Source organism: Erythrolamprus reginae, unplaced genomic scaffold (genome assembly GCF_031021105.1).
Source record: "Erythrolamprus reginae isolate rEryReg1 unplaced genomic scaffold, rEryReg1.hap1 H_24, whole genome shotgun sequence".
Classification (NCBI taxonomy): Eukaryota; Metazoa; Chordata; class Lepidosauria; order Squamata; family Dipsadidae; genus Erythrolamprus; species Erythrolamprus reginae.
Genome location: NW_027248478.1, coordinates 243,693 through 262,794, shown reverse-complemented (window position 1 = coordinate 262,794; position 19,102 = coordinate 243,693).

Below are 19,102 nucleotides of genomic sequence, written 5' to 3'. Positions count from 1 at the left end.
AAAGTATGGCAGACCCGAAGCTTTGACAGCCATGAAAAGCGGAAGCAACCCAGATTGACAGATCAACCCATTTTATTGTAAGCTGAAAGCTGTGTTGTATTTGTGGGATTCTTACATAACAGAACAATCTATATATCCTAATAATCTAATAAGTGAAAGAACTATAATAGATATAATAGACGGATTCTGATGAATTATTAAGAAAGTTGGACCAGGATACGGGAAGAAGGGACCCAAACACTACTTAAATGACAATAGTGAGTGGTGTGAGAAAGATAACACTCCGATCGTACAGATAGGAGTTGTGTAGCAACCTGATCTGGACGTTTATGTTACTCGTCCCCTCAGAATCCAGAAATTTAATTGTTGGTTCCAATTTGACTGAAAGATAGATTGAACAAGCGGAATATTTATCTTGATTGACTGGGCAGCTCATACCAAACTCCGGGGCTGATTGAGTGCAAATTCGAACAGGCTGCGATCGTCCTATGGGGTTTTTTTTGGCGGTTTGGAAGATTGCTATCGGTCTATTAACTGTTAAACCAGAAGAGAGAGCAGTAATCCAGGAGGAAGACAGTTCTGTGCTTCGCTGTGCTGGCTGGAGAAGGAATTAGAAAGATGAGTTGAAGGACAATGGGTCTTGCTGTGATACCAGAGGAGTGTAATCCCCTCCCACCATAGATCGAAAAAGAAATGTAACAATGATCGAGGTGGTAGCGTGCTTGTGTAAGCTGTGTGGAGCGGAGAGCAGAGATCAGAGGGTTGGGTGATTTGAGGTGTGGCTGGTGGAGATTTTGAGACTCGATTGTGCTTAAGACTGCCAGCTTTCTTTTTCAGCTTTGATTGTCCTTGACTTCCAGCTTCTTCACCAACAATTTCTGTGTCGAGCAACCCTAAACAAACCTGGAAGTGACGCAATGGGAGCATCAGACCAAGAAATCATTGAGAAACCATAGAGAAACCACAGAGACTAGAGACTAGAGACTCTCAAACGGATAGATAGAGAACTAAATTGAACTGATCCTTAAAATAATTTTTTTTTAATTTAAAGGGAAAAAAATCCAGCGTTATAGGAAGAGAGCCTTTATACTTATATTTACAATAATATTTCATATGTATATCTTTATTTAACATTTATAATTAACATATAACAAACAGTATTTATTGCTTAGTAATTAGTCATTAGACTTGCATTATTATCATAGCTTATACTATTAAATTATTATATTATTATAGCTAATTAAATACCATATTATTATAGCTAATTAAATACTAAATATTACATGTTTAAAAACAATAATTAATTAAGTAGTGTGATTTTGAAGGTATTAATATAAGTAGCATTATATATTCAGACATTGTCTATAATCTTTTGCAGTTTTGCAGCTTTGACAACCAGTATTATAACAAGTCATATAGAGTTTGTTAAAAGTATAACATAATAAGATAATTATTGCCTTCCCGTTCCTTTTCTGTATCCTTCCTTTTTGCTTATCCTTCTCCTTCTCTGAATTGTACTTGATATATATTATATTATATTTGATATACATTATATTTTGAATTATATTTGATATATATCACAGGAGTCAAAAATTATATATTTGGAATACATATTTTATTTAGAAAGCATCTTAGAAATTCAGCTTACTTGTATAATCATTGAAGGGGATTTAAGATAATTATTAATTAACTGTAATTTAAATTTAAATCTCGGATATCTAAACCTCTTGATACTAGTTAATAGTTGATATTTTATTGTTATTACATGGTCATTTGGAATAGAATTTTTAACATCTTTGACAAGCAAAAACAGATTATAAAGGAGATGGCCAGCTATCAACCAAAAAGTACTAAAAGGCAAGCAAATGCAATCTCTACAAGTACTCCCTCTCTCACAGCACAATGACAAATTGATGAGATGCTAATGGCTGACAAAGAAAAAAGTGATACGAACCTCATGCAAAATATGAATGAAACCCTGACCCTAATGCAGGAGATGATGGTCAAACTACAGGATTCAATTACCAACAACCACACTGAACTGAAAGCAGATATCACCAGGCTTGAAAACAGATTAGAAATTACACAGATGACTACACAAAAAAATGAACAACAGATCATAAAAGTAGAAAAAAGGACTGAGCAGAATGAAAAAAAATAGATTACATGGAACAAAAGCTCACTGATGCCAACAAAAATCTTGAATATTCTTTAATCCATCTCGAAATGGAGAGGTCCACCTACTTTTTGAGATTCCAAAATATAGCAGAATCAGAAGGGGAAAATATAGGTGAAATCATGTTGACAATTGTAGCCGGTATTTTGCAAAAAAGCTGTGAGGAGGTGGTCAATGAAATCGATGAAGTTTTTATAATCCAAACTAATTATGCTAGAAGACACCATCTCCCCAGAGAGATCCATTTAAGATTCCTAAGGAAGAACATAAGGGATAAAGTATATGTCACCTCAAGAGAAGGAAAACTTACATATAAGGGCACAGAACTTAACATCTTGAAACAAATCCCTAGGAGAGTTCAGAAAAGACTAAGATAATACAAACCTCTGGCAAAAAAGGAATAAATTTCAGATGGAATATACCAGAGGGCATGACAATCACTTTGGAAGGAAGAAGGATTAAAGTAGAGAACACAGAACAAGCCCAAAAGGTGCTTGAACAGGTTGCAGGACTAGAACTAGAATCAGAAAGTGGAGACAGGATAGAATCAAGTAAGGAAGAAGATTACGACACAAGACAAATAAATGAGGAGAGAGAGAGGGTGAGCAGAGAATTGGAGGAAGAAACTAAATAGTCCCTATAAAAGAAAGAAAATCTCAATTTTTTTATCTCAAAATGCCAACATAATTTGTATCCAAGAGTTACATATAAACTCACAGAAAAATGTAAGAATATGACAAGCTAGGCAAATTATATACATCATTAGATGAAAAGAAAAAAAGAGGGGTAGCCACATATCTTAAATAAGAGCTCAAACCCAAAGAAATAATCAAAGACATGAAAGGAAGATACATAGTTGTGGAAATTGAATTTATGGGAGAGAAAATGACAATAGTTAATACTTATGCTCCAAATGAAAAGCAAAAAAAATTCTTTAAAAACCTACATGAGAAATTAGCAAACATAGACCGGAAGAATTTATGTCTAGTGTGTATTCTGCCTGACTGGGTTCAGGCGATAATTAATGGTCCAGGAAAGAAGGTGAGACACACATGTGCATTGCTAATCAGCAAACTTGTATTAAACATAAAAGAAAAGGCTAAAGAAAATTGTCCTTATGTTCAGGAGTAAAACACAGCTCGAGGCAAAAATTCAGCTAGATACAAAGTTCATGAAAAAGCAAACAAATACAAAATTCACGTAGCAGAAACGTTCCAGGAGTTATCTGAATTCTCGAGGCATGAGAGCAGCAGCTAGTCCCAGAATTTTCAACTCCCACTTGTTGAAATCCATTTTCAACTCCCACTTGTTGAAATCCAAAGCAGGAATCACAAAGCCACACAAACCACACAGATAAACATCTACAGTTTGCCTCTGCCTCTGTTCCCTTTTGTAACTGTAGCCCTCATTATGGAAACCACACCCAGCCCTCATTCTGTGGACCACACCCAAACACAGGTGACACCATAATCACCGTTGATAATCCCTTAATTGAGCCCTATGTTGCATTGCTCTACAGCTACGCATATTGATTATCTGGTCAGCATCCGAATCCAAAGAAGAGAGGCTATCTGATGGGCTGCCTGCTAAATCCCCTGGGCTGTCTGCCAGTTCCTGTGGGCTGTCTGCCAATTCCTCTCAACCATCTGCCTCATCCTCTGGGCTGTCTGACACGTTTTCCTAGCTGTCAGCCAGGCTTTCACAATCACTCTGTGATGCATCTCTCACATATGTGGGGGCAACAGCTGGCCCAGGCCCAAACACAATAGTGTGGGACTTCAATAGAATAATCAATCCAAAAATGTACCATAAAATGGCAGGTAAACAAAAAAAGAAAAGATCAACCCTCCCTGAAACATTTAATAATCTAACAGATGAATTAGACCTATTAGATATATGGCAAAGCCGACACCCCAAAACAAAACAATTTACATTTCACTCAATCCCACATAATTCTTTCTCAAGGATCGATATGGTATGGATTGACAAAGGATTAAGCCACAAAGTAAAAACTGTAGAAACATAGAAACATAGAAGTCTGACGGCAGAAAAAGACCTCGTGGTCCATCTAGTCTGCCCTTATACTATTTTCTGTATTTTATCTTAGGATGGATATATGTTTATCCCAGGCATGTTTAAATTCAGTTACTGTGGATTTATCTACCATGTCTGCTGGAAGTTTGTTCCAAGGATCTACTACTCTTTCAGTAAAATAATATTTTCTCATGTTGCTTTTGATCTTACCCCCAACTAACTTCAGATTGTGTACCCTTGTTCTTGTGTTCACTTTCCTATTAAAAACACTTCCCTCCTGGACCTTATTTAACCCTTTAATATATTTAAATGTTTTGATCATGTCCCCCCTTTTCCTTCTGTCCTCCAGACTATACAGAGTGAGTTCATTAAGTCTTTCCTGATACGTTTTATACTTAAGACCTTCCACCATTCTTGTAGCCCGTCTTTGGACCCGTTCAATTTTGTCAATATCTTTTTGTAGGTGAGGTCTCCAGAACTGAACACAGTATTCCAAATGTGGTCTCACCAGCATTCTATATAGCGAGATCATAATCTCCCTCTTCCTGCTTGTTATACCTCTAGCTATGCAGCCAAGCATCCTACTTACTTTCCCTACTGCCTGACTGCACTGTTCACCCATTTTGAGACTGTCAGAAATCACTACCCCTAAATCCTTTTCTTTTGAAGTATTTGCTAACACAGGACTGCCAATACAATACTCAGATTGAGGATTCCTTTTCCCCAAGTGCATTATTTTACATTTGGAAACATTAAACTGCAGTTTCCATTGCTTTGACCATTTATCTAGTAAAGCTAAATCATTTACAAGCAGAAATTGAACCGAATCACTGGGCAGACCACAATCCACTCCATATAACCTTCCTTGGAGAAAAGATGGACCTTCAATACTAAATTACTTACAGATGAAAATTATATTGATCTGATTAAAAAAGAGGCAGAATTTTTTCTAACAGAAAATAAAAAACAACCTACAAGGATACAAATAATTTGGGATACCCTTAAGGCATACATCAGAGGAATAACAATTTCATACACTGCAAATAAACTTAAAGAAGAAAGGAAAGAATATAATTACAACTTAAATAAAATTACAAAATTAGAAACATTATTATAACAGGATCCCCAAAATAAAAAAAATTATATATTCCCTGATGGATGCTAAACATAAAATTAACCTGATCCAGCAACAGGAACATGCCAGAAACATAAAACAAGCTAGACAAACTTATTTTGAATCGGCCAATAAGTCAAGTCGATGGCTAGCCCAAAAAATAAAAAAAGCAGAAGTGAAAAAGTAGTTTATCAGCTTGTAGATGAGCAGGGTACATTACAACATACAGAAGAAGGGAAGAAAAAGATAATATATGATTACTACAAGGGGTTATATATACAAGAACAGACCGACATAATGAAAATAACGAGTTACTTGTCAGAAAACAACTCTTTGCTAATCAGTGATCAAGATAGAACAATAATAAACAGTGAAATAACAACCCAGGAAGTACAACAAGCTCTAAACAATCAGAAGAATAATAAATCACCAGGTCCAGATGGCTTTTACAAAAAGCTAAGTCATGTTTTTGAACTTGTACTATTAGAATTGTATAATGAAACGTTCCAACAAGCAGATATACCTGACACTTGGAGGGAATCTTACATAACAATTATCCCAAAGAATGAAACAGAAAGAGATAAAATTCAAAATTATAGGCCTATATCATTATTAAATGCGGATTACAAAATTCTAATGACAATCATGGCAGATAGATTAAAGAAATGTTTAAATAAATTTATTAACCAAGATCAAAATGGGTTTCTTCCATGCCGTCATGGAATATTTTAGAATATTGTGATGTACACCGAGGCAAAAAAGTAGCATTAGCTTTCCTAGACGCACAAAAGGCCTTCGACAATCTTAATTGGCAATATCTAAAATCATGACTAAAAACATGACCCAAAAAGATAATATAGAATTGGAGAAAATCTTAAATTTGCAGGTAACAAAAAGTATCAATTAAGATCATGGTATGAGATTAAAAGGAAATATTATATAAAAATCCCCCTTTGGTTTTCAACAATGGAGGCCATTATATATATCCTAATTTAATCGACCCGACAAAATCTGCAACATATAAGCACATTCTACACCCGGACGGACAAATAAAATCTAGAGAAGAATTGGAAACTCAACATATGGATTGGTGGACATACAACCAAATTTGATCCAGATATACAAAAGATACAAATGGAATAGGTATAGAAAAACCCTTCAACACACTAGACAAAATTCTTTTGGGTCCAGATAAAAAATATATAACAAAAATATACAATTACCTTTTGGAAAACGATAATCCGGAAGAAATAGTAAAAGAACCAATGTTAGCATGAGCCCAAAACATAGGCCAAAATATCTATTTAGCAGAATGGGAGAAAACCTGGAACATTACCAGCAAAATTATTCTATCTGTGGCATACAAGGATAATTTCTATAAAATTTTCTATAGATGGTACTTGCCTCCTTCAAGAATTGCCAAAATGTTCCCAAAATATGCCCCAACATGCTGGAAATGCAGTAAAGTAATCGGCTCTTTTTACCACATGTGGTGGATGCCCCAAAGTACAATCGATGTGGGAGACCATACACAATTCGCGAGTTGAAATTACCGATAAAGAAATAGAATTTAGCCCAGAGGAATTTTTACTTGGCATCTGGGAAAAAAAATACCCTAAACATGTACTATATCGAATTACACACATAATTACTTCTACTAGAATAGCTTACGCCCAAATTTGGGAAAGTAAAAACATACCCTCGGAATCTCAAATCATAGAAAAAATATTGATCTGTAAATAGATGTATATTTACATATAACATAAAACTAAAATAAAACATTTTTAAAAAAAGAAAAAGGAAAAATGTTTCTTTTGTACTGCTGATATAATTATCTAAACGTAGCTTTAAAAATTTCTAGGAATGGAGAGTCCATCATATTCCATGACACTGTCTTTATTTATTTATATTTAGTAAGAATTTTATGTATAATGACAAATTTAAAGGAGAAAATAGAAATGAAGAAAATAAGAAAGAAAATATTAGGAGGTATGATTTTTACTTTCTCTTCAACAAATATTAACAAACCCATCATCTCTCATTCTGTATAACTCTTCTAGGCCTCACTTCACCCCTTGCCACTGTGTTTCATTATCAATGTTTTTGGTAGGTTGTGCTATTTTTGTCATACCTTTATACAACTTAGATAACTTATCTGGTGTTAAATACCAGGGATACATCATCTTGTAAAAATTATATTTTAAATTATAATTTAATGCAAAATTTAGACCTTTCATTCATGTTTTCCCATCATTCAAGTAACACATTATATTCAAAGTTCCTTGCCCACTGAATCATACAATGTTTCTGTTGTGATTCAGCCTGAGGCTCCTCAGGGACCGGCTGGATCTCTGCCGGATCCATGCCCAGAGGAGGAGGACAATGAACAGGAGGGGGAGGACCAGGCAGACGGGGGAGAGGAACGTCAGGAAGAGGAGGAGGGAGAGCAGCCTGAGACCCCCGGGGGGGGGGGGGCTCTCCCCAGCTAGTAGCCTGGATTCATTGGATGAAGACGCACATGAGGCAGTGACGAGCAGCTCAAAGACGGGGCCAATTAGAAAGGTATTTCCATCCCTGAATTGGCAACAGCTGGGTTTGGGTGTGGTTCTCCTCAGCAGGGTTGAAAAGGCAGGCCCGCCCTTACAGTCTTGTGGAGAGTTATCAATTGGGAGTCCTGTGACCTTGCTTCGATTCTCGGCGTCTCTGATCTTGGCTTGTGGCCTAGAAGTTTGGAAGACTTGGGGAAGGCGTGGGTTTTATTATCTCCGGCGTTGTTTTTGCCAGCAAGAATCCTGTTTTATTGCCTGGCCTTTGTGAAACCTTTGTGAAGCTTCATAGTGTTCCTGTCTGTAAGAACAGTTTTTGTTACCTATGTTTGCTTTGAATTATATAAACTGCCTTTGCTTTTTACCAGTGTGTCTGGCTACTCTTTTTGGTTGGTGTTGATGTTTGGGGGGACCCAGACAGAACAGTTTCACATGTTCATTTTCAAAATTCAATTTCAGTAGCATCTTATAAATCCTAGTGATAATATGTTCGTTATTACCCGATAGCGAAGTTTCCAATTCATTTTAACAAAGTCAAAACCATAGTACTTTTTATTCAATTTGAATCTTTCTGTTAGGCTGGCTTCAATCAGAATTTAAGGAAAATAAAACTCAGAGTCTATTTGGAACTTCAAAAATGAATTTTACTCGAATCAGAACTGAAAGCATCAAAAGCAAAGCAAAGACTGAAGAAAAAGGCGCGATAGTTGCCCATATCAAAAAATTCCATTTGCCCCCCTTTGAGAAGTAGCCAATCCCCATTGTCCGTCTTTGTCAGGTGGATGCATCTTCACCCCCGCATCACACTTATGGAATGCAGTTTCTAATGGACTTTTTTCTCACCTCTTCTCAAGGAAATTGAAACTTATCCTGGCCTTTGTCAGAGAAGCGAAACTTATCAGGGCCCTCCAGAAACTCACCCCTCCCAAATCCCTCCCCCTGTTATTTATGACAGCCAAAGCATAGTGGAGAGATTAAAGATAGCAAGACTGACACTTTCTTTCCATTGCTGATAAGTAAATCAATGGCATATATAATCTTCTGATTCAAATTCTTCTCTCATCTTTAGTATTGGGTCACCAGAACTAAAAGATAAAATTTTACCATAGGTCAGCCAATCTGGCTTTGCCACCATTTCGTTCGAGAAAAGTCTTCCTGTAGTGACACCCAAAGGGGCAACTTCATATAGAGCTTTGTTTATATTTATTTCAAACTCTTAATACAGCACTTGAAATCAACATTAATTTTATTTTTGTCATACCATAGGTAGCCGTGCATCCAAACCATAACTCATGGTCCTCTAATTCAAGTAACCTCTTGTTCTGCAGATTCACCCATTCTTTTGTCCAGGTCAAGCAACATACATTAAAATACAATTTCATATATGGTAAACCCACCCACCTCTCCTCTTTCCTTGGCATCTTGCAATAGCTTATATCTTATTCTTGGTTTTTTCCTTGCCATTTAAACTTAAACATATTCTTCTGCAATTGGGTTGTCAGATGTGAGTATTGGTAACGTCTGAAATTTAAAAAAGCATCTTTGGTGAAATACTCATCTAAATTATGGAGATTCTTTCCGGTAGTGGTAAAGTTATCCCATTTTTGTAGTTCCTGTTTAATATCCCTCTACAGGGGGATATAGTTATTTTCAAACCATTTTATGTTTCTGAAGTTTCTTGAATGGTTTATGATTTTCATGAGCCGGGGTGAGCCAGGGTGGCACAGCAGGTAGAGTACAGTACTGCAGGCCACTGAAGCTGACTGTAGATCTGTAGGTCAGCAGTTCAAATCTCATCACCGGCTCAAGGTTGACTCAGCCTTCCATCCTTCCAAGGTGGGTAAAATGAGGACCCGGATTTGGGGACAATATGCTGGCTCTGTTAAAAAGTGCTATTGCTAACATGTTGTAAGCCGCCCTGAGTCTAAGGAGAAGGGTGACTAAAAATCGAATAAATAAAAATAAAATAAATCCATGGAATCATTCCCAAGCTCTCTCTAAATTGGTTGAAATCAATCTTTTGACACTGGTTTGATTTTATTCTATTGCTTGTGTATGCATTACATTGAATTCAAAGAGAGGAGAGGGGAAGGGGGGAAAGAGGGGAGAGGAGAGATGAGGAGAGGAGAGGGAGGAGGGAAGGGAAGGGAAGGGAAGAGAAGAGAAGAGAAGAGAAGAGAGAGAAGTGTGATTGGGCACACAAGGAATTTGTCTTCAGTGCATACATTCTCAGTATGTACAAGCAAAAAAGTGATAAATCATAAGATACAATCATAAACTACAACACACAATCAACAAAATAATAATAATCATAAGAAACCAATCACTTAATAAGAAAGATGATAATGATCATAGTAAAACAGCCCTAATATGTGGTTAGATATCCTTAGGCATAAGACAGTGCTGTGGGAAGTAGATATTTAAGAGTGTGGGGAAGGGAAATTGTCTTTGTGTTTAGTTCTTTTGGCATGCAATGCCCTATAGCAGCATCCTGAGGTGAGTAGTTGAAACATGTGTTTCAATTTTTGACAACGTGACATAGTCACTCTCCCCCAAAGTTCCTGAAACTTCAGCCCCCTGTGCTTATTTATTTTCTTTCTTTCTTTATTTTATTTGTATCTTGCAAGTATCAATTTGAGCCCAAGTGGCTTAGATAATAAAATAAATTTAAACTAGCCACAATACAAGAGAATCAGAATAATATATGGTTATGATTCTGAACCAGAAGTGAAAAGACGGTGAGTTTCAGTCCACCCATTGGCCCAACGTCTCACCCTAAGGAGCAGGTAATGTCTGAAAATCTTGTCAATAAAAGTGCAGGGGTGCGCCCAAGAAACTACCGAGGTGCAAGATTGACTTGAAGTTACCAAAAAATAGCCAATCAACTCAAATCAGCCAATATATAATATAAAGCTTGGAAAGACAAAACAAAATGAAAACAAACAAATAAATAAATAAAACATTGCTCTGGATAGTAAAAATACTCCTTGGAACATCGTCACTAGGTACACAATAATGGTACCAGTCTGTCCTCTGCAGGAGGTCACTTCCCAAAGGACAAGTGCTTCCTGGGAAGATGAGTGCTTCAACTTTCTCTCTTTCCCAATTGTCCGTTACTAGTAGCAATTTTTCCTTTGATAAACTATTTCAGTTAGAACTTGTAGTACAGTAGGCACCTAAGTGCAAAATTTCGAAGCGATTTATAGAATAGAGAGCAGGATAATGTGAAGTTCATATGGAAACCTGAAAAAAAGACATGACTGCTTTTAAGAGATGCCCCAGCAAATACCAAAACATATCTTCTATTTCTTTTTTTATGTATTTTAACTGATTTGTCAAATTTATCAGTTTTCTATCCTAAGTGACAGTTTAAATTTTATAAAGAAAACCATTTGCCAATTACCATGTTTTCTGCATTAACGAGTGATCATTAAGAATAAAAAAATGCGCTAGTATCATAAACTCAAAACATTTTCTTCTAAATACTGAAGCAATGTGTAAGTCTTTTAAAATAAATAAATACTTTGTTGTCATTGTATGCATACACACAGTATACACGTGCAATGAAATTCATATGACACCAAAGACGAATCTCAACATACATAACAATCCAAAAGAACATGCTCAACCCGCCACAATTTCCCACCTGAACCATCCAACATCCTTACAACACACCAAGTAGTACTGTCCAGCAGTTCACTGATGCTGACCCCCTAGTATGTTGTTAGCAGCAATCTAATCAGATAGGTGAGCATTCAATATAGAATGTTATTAATAGTATAACAGTGACCTGGGATCCATACTCTAGCTTTAATAATAATAATTAATATAATAATTTATTAGATTTGTATGCCACCCCTCTCCGAGGACTCGGAGCAGCTCACAGCAAGTAAAACATCATATACAAATCCAATGTTAAAACAGTTTTAAAAACCCCTATTAAAAACAATCATACAACCCAAATACACCATACATAAAGTCAAGAAAGGTAAGGATATATCAATTCCTCCATGCCTGGTGACATAGATGAGTTTTCAAAAGTTTGCGAAAGGCAAGGAGGGTGCCAGGGGGAGCTGATTCCAGAGAGCCTGGGCCACCACAGAGAAGGCTCTTCCCCTGGGTCCTGCCAGACGGCATTGTTTTGTCGATGGGACCCAGAGAAGGCCAACTCTGTGGGACCTAATCGGTCGCTGGGATAAAAGCATCAGATTATCAGGAATACATTGAAGATTTTTCTTCTTCACATTAGTTTCAATCACATTAATACACGTTGGATAAATTCAATTTACCGTAGGTTCCAAGATTAAGCAAGGACTCAGCCTGGGTAATTAGTATTATTGAGCAATATTTGAACATATTGGCAGAGTTATTTTGGTCTCTTAATATTTAGTTTAAAATGGTTCAGTAGCTACAGTGCTGAAACTTATAGAATAGAATAGAATAGAATTTTTATTGGCCAAGTGTGATTGGACACACAAGGAATTTGTCTTGGTGCATATGCTCTCAGCATACATTTATTTTAAAATGTAAAGTCTTGATCAAGCCACCTTTTTCTTAATTGTGTAAGTATTTTTTTAAAAATAATTGGTTATAAAGAAACATCTTATGTTCCAGAAATCAAAGATGCAATTTGTACCTAAATACTCCCCCCCCCCGAAGTGCAGTATAATTTACTTCCAGATTGCTAGAGAGAGAAAGCAAATTGGGCACACCTATTTCATTTTCACTACTTGAACAAAATCCTGCAGGAGTGTGCATATCAGAATGTGAGCTATCATCTATATACAGTAAGAGTACAGGAAGTCTCCACTTACAACAATTCATTTAATGACTATTCAGTTAGTGCTGAGTGCTGAAAAAAGTGAGTTAAGTCAATTTTTCATACTTACAACCATTTTAGCATCCCCATAATCACATGATCAAAACTCAGATGGTTGGCAAATGGTTCATATTTATGACAGTTGCAGTATTCCGGGAACCTTTTGCAACCTTCTGATAAGTAAAATCTAAGTTACAGATTAACAGAGTTGGAAGGGACCTTACAGGTTATCTAGTCCAACCCCCTGCTCAGCCAGGAGACTCTACACCATTTCTGACAAATGGCAGCCCAATCTTTTCTTGAAAGTCTCAAGTGATGAAACTCCCACAACTTCTGAAGGCAACTTCTGTTCCATTGGTTGTTCTCACAAGGCAATGGAAAAGCCAGATTTACTTAACAACTGTGTTACTGACTTAACAATTGTGGCAAAAAAGCTGTAAAATGGGTAAAATTCACTTAACAAATGTCTTGCTTAGCAACTGAAATTTTGGGCTTAATTGAGGCTGCAAATCGATGGTATCCATAAGTACTGTATCCATAAGTATAGCCAATGTTAATTATGAACAGGTTGCAGCAAGTGTCATATAAGTATAGTGACTAACTTAGGGGACACTGATTTACTGTGCATGTAAGCATGGCATGAGATAAATGATTCCTTTGAAGTTGTGAATAAAGATTCTCTCTACTTTGAAAAAGCCATAGATTCTACATCAGGAATGTTGTGGGATTTGAGGACAAATTCCAGAATTTGCTGATATAATGAGCTGTTTATTTACAAAGCATAGGGAAATTTCTCTGAGCCAGGAATCGGATCAACCAAAGAAGTGAAATTGTCTTCCCACATAAAAGGAAAGGAATTGGCATTCAGCAGGAAATGTTGTGAGGTTCAAAGCATGGGCATGAAAAATTATATGGCATACCAGAGAAACATTGCCAACTACTGGAAGGACTCCCACAGAAACTTCCCTCAGGTTATCAGGAAGCTAGAAACCACAATACTCTGGAAAAATCTAATCTGTCATCAGCCAAACTGCTGATGTAGTGAAATTTATCAAGGTAAACAACTGCATATGCATGGTACAGACTTCCAAATTTGATGAAAAAATACTGCCATAAAGGACACTCTAAAATTTCACTTTTGGTAGTAGTTTACAAATTTGCATTGGAAGTAATCTGAGAAGAAAAAGAAGAGGTTGCCCTGGCAGCTGTAGAAAAACTTAAGAAAAATATATTGCTGACAAAAGAAGCTATAGTTCAAAGGATATCATGTGACATTTGTACTATGGAAACCTGCTTTCAAATGTTTTATTGCCCGACTAAATGTCTATAGAGATTCTCAGTCAACCATGTCATGGTTGTGATTGTCACAAAGGTGCTTTTTCAAAAGGCAATTGGACTTTATTTGTTTTTATTTGAAGATATTTTACTTCTCATCTATGAAGCATCATTAGTTCTGATGAAGTGAAGTGAAAGTCCAATTGCCTTTCGAAAAAGCAACTGGGTAATAACATCGAAACTATTGAGTATGGGGTTTACTTCAGCGGTGGGTTACTCTTGGTTCAGCCAAGTTTGGCAAACCAGCAGCACTGATGGTCGGACACTCCGCCCACTGCCTGGGATGCTTTACAGAAGTGTTTGTGCAAAGGTGTTGCATGCAAGCGCACATGTTAACCAGCAGCAATAGGTTTTAAAACTCACTACTGTTTTGCTAGGTGTTTGCCCTGTCAGTGGGTGTAATTTTCTCCTTGGTAGCTGCTTGATTATGAGTGTTAGTGTTAGTTTTATTATTCCCTGGTGTTAATGCTTGTTTATCTGGGTGTTGGCTGCTGGTGCTTTTGTTTCATTCTTAGTGTTTTTATTGTTTCTTCTGAAGGGTGGATAAATATGTGTTTCTTTTAGTGTGATATTCTATGTCTCAATGTCTTCCAGCATCTATCATGAAGCTGATGATAATATACATAGATGTTACTGTATAATTTATAAATATGTGTATATCACTGTTTATGAAAATTTATGCAACAAAGAATATGTTTTAGTAATATCAACACTTAAGTTGCACTTTTCATATCAATTTTCCAACTAACAAAAAGACTTTGGAAAAATAGAAGAGCATTAGCAGAAGAATGAGATGGCAATTGTTAGATTTGGGTAACAAAGGACTTGGAGCTACTGTAGCTAGTTAACTATTCTCGGCTAGTATAGCGTGATCACAATGCCAGCCAGCTCCAAGGGAAAGCTGCTTTTAAAGAGCTTGCTTGTAGGTGGCCAGCTCTGACAGACATTTAAAACTGCCACTCACATTTCGTCCAATCAGCAAGCACCATGCAAATTTAGCCTGCCTGCTAACATACACAGCATTCCTCCCCTTTGAGTTCCTGGTTGTCAATCATGAATTTATCCATGTGTCATAGTCCTGCAGGAAGATGGTCATCTTATGGTCCTATTTGACCTGCGCAATTCAGTTCCTGTGCTGATCTCAGAGTGTGAAGTCAGCTCTGCTATAGCTCCACTGGAGGGCCTCAGAAAGATCTGGAACTGGCCTCCATGCATTGTAGCTGCAGCACCTCCGCCAACCTTGTGGTGGCTTAGAATATGGCTGCAGTCACAGGGAAGATCTGGTAGGTCATTGGTTTGAACTCCATCCGATGTATTGCCGTTGTGAAGCTGTCATGCTGGATGTCATTCTTGACCATCATTTAAATAAAGTTTATATGATTTTAGATCTGAAATTTCTATGATTGTGGCTTTCTTCCATAATGATTCAGCAATGTAATTCTAGCGAACACCTTATCCCCTACCCCGGGGGCTTGTTCTGGGTTATGTGTGTTTGGGGGGTCTGTCTAGTGCATAGACAGATTCAACCTGTCTAGTTGTGACCAAAAGTTCTGGCCCATCAATAGTTCAGTGGGGCTTTTGCTTGTTGAAGTGCATGGGATGAAATATTGAGCGAGTAGGAAGTGATCTACTCACTCCTGCCAATCTGGGAGCTGCTGGTAAGCTTGGGCTAAATCCAATATGTCCCAGTGAGTGTAGCAGGTACATTAGGTAGCAAGACTTTATTAATGGTGATCCGGTAGTCAGCACAAATTCTTATTGACCCATCTGATTTCATAGGGACTGTAGGAGTTTCCCACATGGCGTGATCTACTGGTTCTAGGATCCCCTGTGCAACCAGCTTATCGATTTGAGCATCTGCCTTGGGCAGCAGGGGTACTTGGCATGACTTGAGCCTTATTGGGTTGATTATGGGGTCTAGATTAAATGATATGGGGTTCCCCTTATATTTACCAAGCTCCTTGGAAAACAGTTTGTTGAATTTCAACATCAGGTCTTCCCCGCAGTCGCCGTGCTATGGTTCAGCCCATGATCCTGATGTCCAGGGATTTTAACCATTTCATTCCTATTAATGTCTTCCTGTTGCTATCTACGATTGTTATAGTCAGGTCACCATGGGGTTTTTTAAACTGTACAGGACCTCTGCCATTCCTAATACAGGAATTCTATTGCCCTGAAAGTCTCTCATTTTCATTTCACTGGTTTCAATTGCCTCTTTGTCATGTTTGGCATATTATTATTTTTTTGGAATTTAGTTCATTCCATAATACTATAGATGTATCCTGCGTCCACCTCCATTCTGCACTGTTTATCGTTAATTTCTAGGTCTATGAACAGTTTATCATCCTCTTCAGAGGCTGAATGTCTCACAGTATAATAGTTACCCCCCTAATTGCTTTGGCTATATTCCTCGTGCCTTCTGTAACCTCCTCTCTGGTTGCCGGATGTCCCTTAGCTTGGGCGCTAGTTTCCTCCACTGGGTCTCAGCTGGGCTGGAACCCTGCTGGTTGGGCTGCTCTGCATGCCTCCACCATGTGCTCTCTCTTCCAGCAGCAGTGGCAAACTGGATCCCTGAAGTTGCAGATGGCTCGAGGGTGGTTTCCTAGACATCTTGGGCATTGTTGTGATTCCGTCTGAGGCTCCTCAGGGAATGGCTGGAACTCTGCCGGCTCCCTGCTCAGAGGGGGAGGACGAGGAACAGGAGGAGGAGGAGGAGGAGGAGGAGGAGGAGGAGGACCAGGCAGACGGGGAGGAGGAATTGCAGGCCGAGGAAGAGGCAGAACAGCCTGAGACCCCCGGGGTGGAGCTCTCCCCAGCGAGTAGCCTGGAGTCCTTAGAGGAGAACGCACAAGCCATCATCGATCTCAGGCAGAGAAGAGCAGCACAACGAAGGGGACAATTAGCCAGGTATTACCATCCCTAATAGGCAACAGCTGGGTTTGGGTGTGGTTCTCCCCAGAAAGGCTGAAAAGGCAGGCCCGCCCTTCCTGTATTGTGGAGAATTATCTTTTGGGAGTCCTGTGACCTTGCTGCAATCCTTGGCGTCTCTGATTCTGGCTTGTGGCCTTGAAGGCTGAAACCTTGGGGGAGGCGTGGGTCTTATTCTCTACAGTGGTGGGTATGCCAGCAAGAAGCCTGTTGTATTGTCTCGCCGTCGTGACTCTTCTGTGAAGCCTCATAGCATCCCAGTGTGTAAGAACTGTTTTTTCTCTGTGTTTGTGTTCAAAAATATAAAGTGACTTTGCATTTTACCAGCGTGTCTGGCTGCTTTTTTCAGTTGGTGCTGAAATCTGGGGGCACACAGACAGAACAGGCATCGGAGGGTGTGCTGCTCTCCTTCTCTGTAGCCGCCTCTCCAGTCTCCAATCTGTTAACATCACTTGTCATTCTCTTCTGCTTCCTCTGACTCTGGAACTTTGGTAACACGGTATGTCTCATGTTGGGTGTTATGCATAGCCGTGGAGGTTTTCTAGATGTCTGCAGCCAATGTGACTGACACCTCAGTCACTCTCGCTGCTTTTACAACATCCTTGAAGACTGCTCCTCTTTAACCAGCAGTTTCTTTTGTAGCATCAGATTGCTCATCCTGAGAATGATGCAGTCTTTCATGATGTCTTTTTGAATTGTCGAATTCACATTTTGTAGCTATTTGCCTGAGACTAGCTACAAACTCATTTATTGACTTCCCTTATCTCTTCCAGCTGTGTTAGACTTCATTCCTACTCACCATGGGGCAGAAGGCTGGTAATGGTCGGTTAGCTTGCTCTGCAGTGTAGACTAGGCTACCGACTTGATGTCCTCTGGTGTCATGAGAGTCTGGGCCATGATGTGTATTTCTGGCCCACAGTAGGTGAGGAAGAGAGCCCTCTTCCTGTTGTCCGGGATCTCATGGAAGTTGTTGGTTTTAAGGAACATCCGAAAACGCAACATATAGGTTTTCCATGACTCTCTGTTTGTATAGTGCTGGTGATGTGTGCAAAGCCATTTCCATTGACTGTGCAGATTTTTCTTTTAAAAAAAAAAAAACTTTATTTAAGTTTTTATTATTTAAAAACCAAAAGGTTTCGAGATTTCAGGAAAAAGCAACCTCTGGAGGGAGAGATCCCCTCCTTGCGGCTGCTGTATCCCAAGCGGCCACCGGAAGTCCAACTGTGAAGATGTTTCTTTTCTGGATCATTAAGATGGCTGCTGTGTTACAAGGTATCTTTTCTTCTTTAGTACCCTTGGCACCAATGTTAGATTCAGGTAACAAAGGATTCAGAGCCACTGTAGCTAGTTAACTATTTATTCTCGGCTAGCTGTAATGTGGTCAGAATGCCAGCCAGCTCCAAGGGAAGCTGCTTTTAAAGAGTTCACTTGGAGGCAGCTGGCTCTGACAGCCATTATTAATGCCGCTCGTGTTTCGGCCAATCAGCGAGTAGCATGCAAATTTAGCCTATGTACTGACGTACACAACAGCAATCTGAATGGCAAAGGAGCATGGTGGTTCACTTGGTTTAGGATGCTGGGTAGGAGCTTAGCAAGCCCATATTTAAACTTAAGTGCTGCCATGGGGTGAACTGAACTTCCATCCTTCACTCTAGTTCCTATCAGGGACATGAAAGGAGCCCCCAACTAGGTGTCCCCTGGACAATGATGATGTCAACAGTTATTCCTTTCAACCAGGAAGCACCATGATGCCTCTGTTACAAGTGTGATGCAATCTGACTGGCATCACAAAGAGCACCAATTTGGGAGTTTCCCCATGGTGAATACAAACCACTCTGAATGGCAGGAGAAGTAAATATCATACTCTATTCAGCCTCAATTTGCTGTTAAGCGATTTTCCCCAATCTCTGTCTTCCTGCTTTCTGTTTATACAGGTATTAGTTTTCTAATTTGTGCTGGTTACTATCTGATTTTAAAAGAAAAGAATATATGATCAACTTGGTTGTTTGGTTACTGTTGTATCCCGAAATGGCTACCTTGTATTCTCTGTAAATAGTTTGTTCTGTCTTCAAGCGCTGTCTGAGCCAAAGCAGGAAGTCGCTCCTGATTGGCTCAGACGCGGCTGGCTCTTGCTTTGGCGGGAGCCGCAA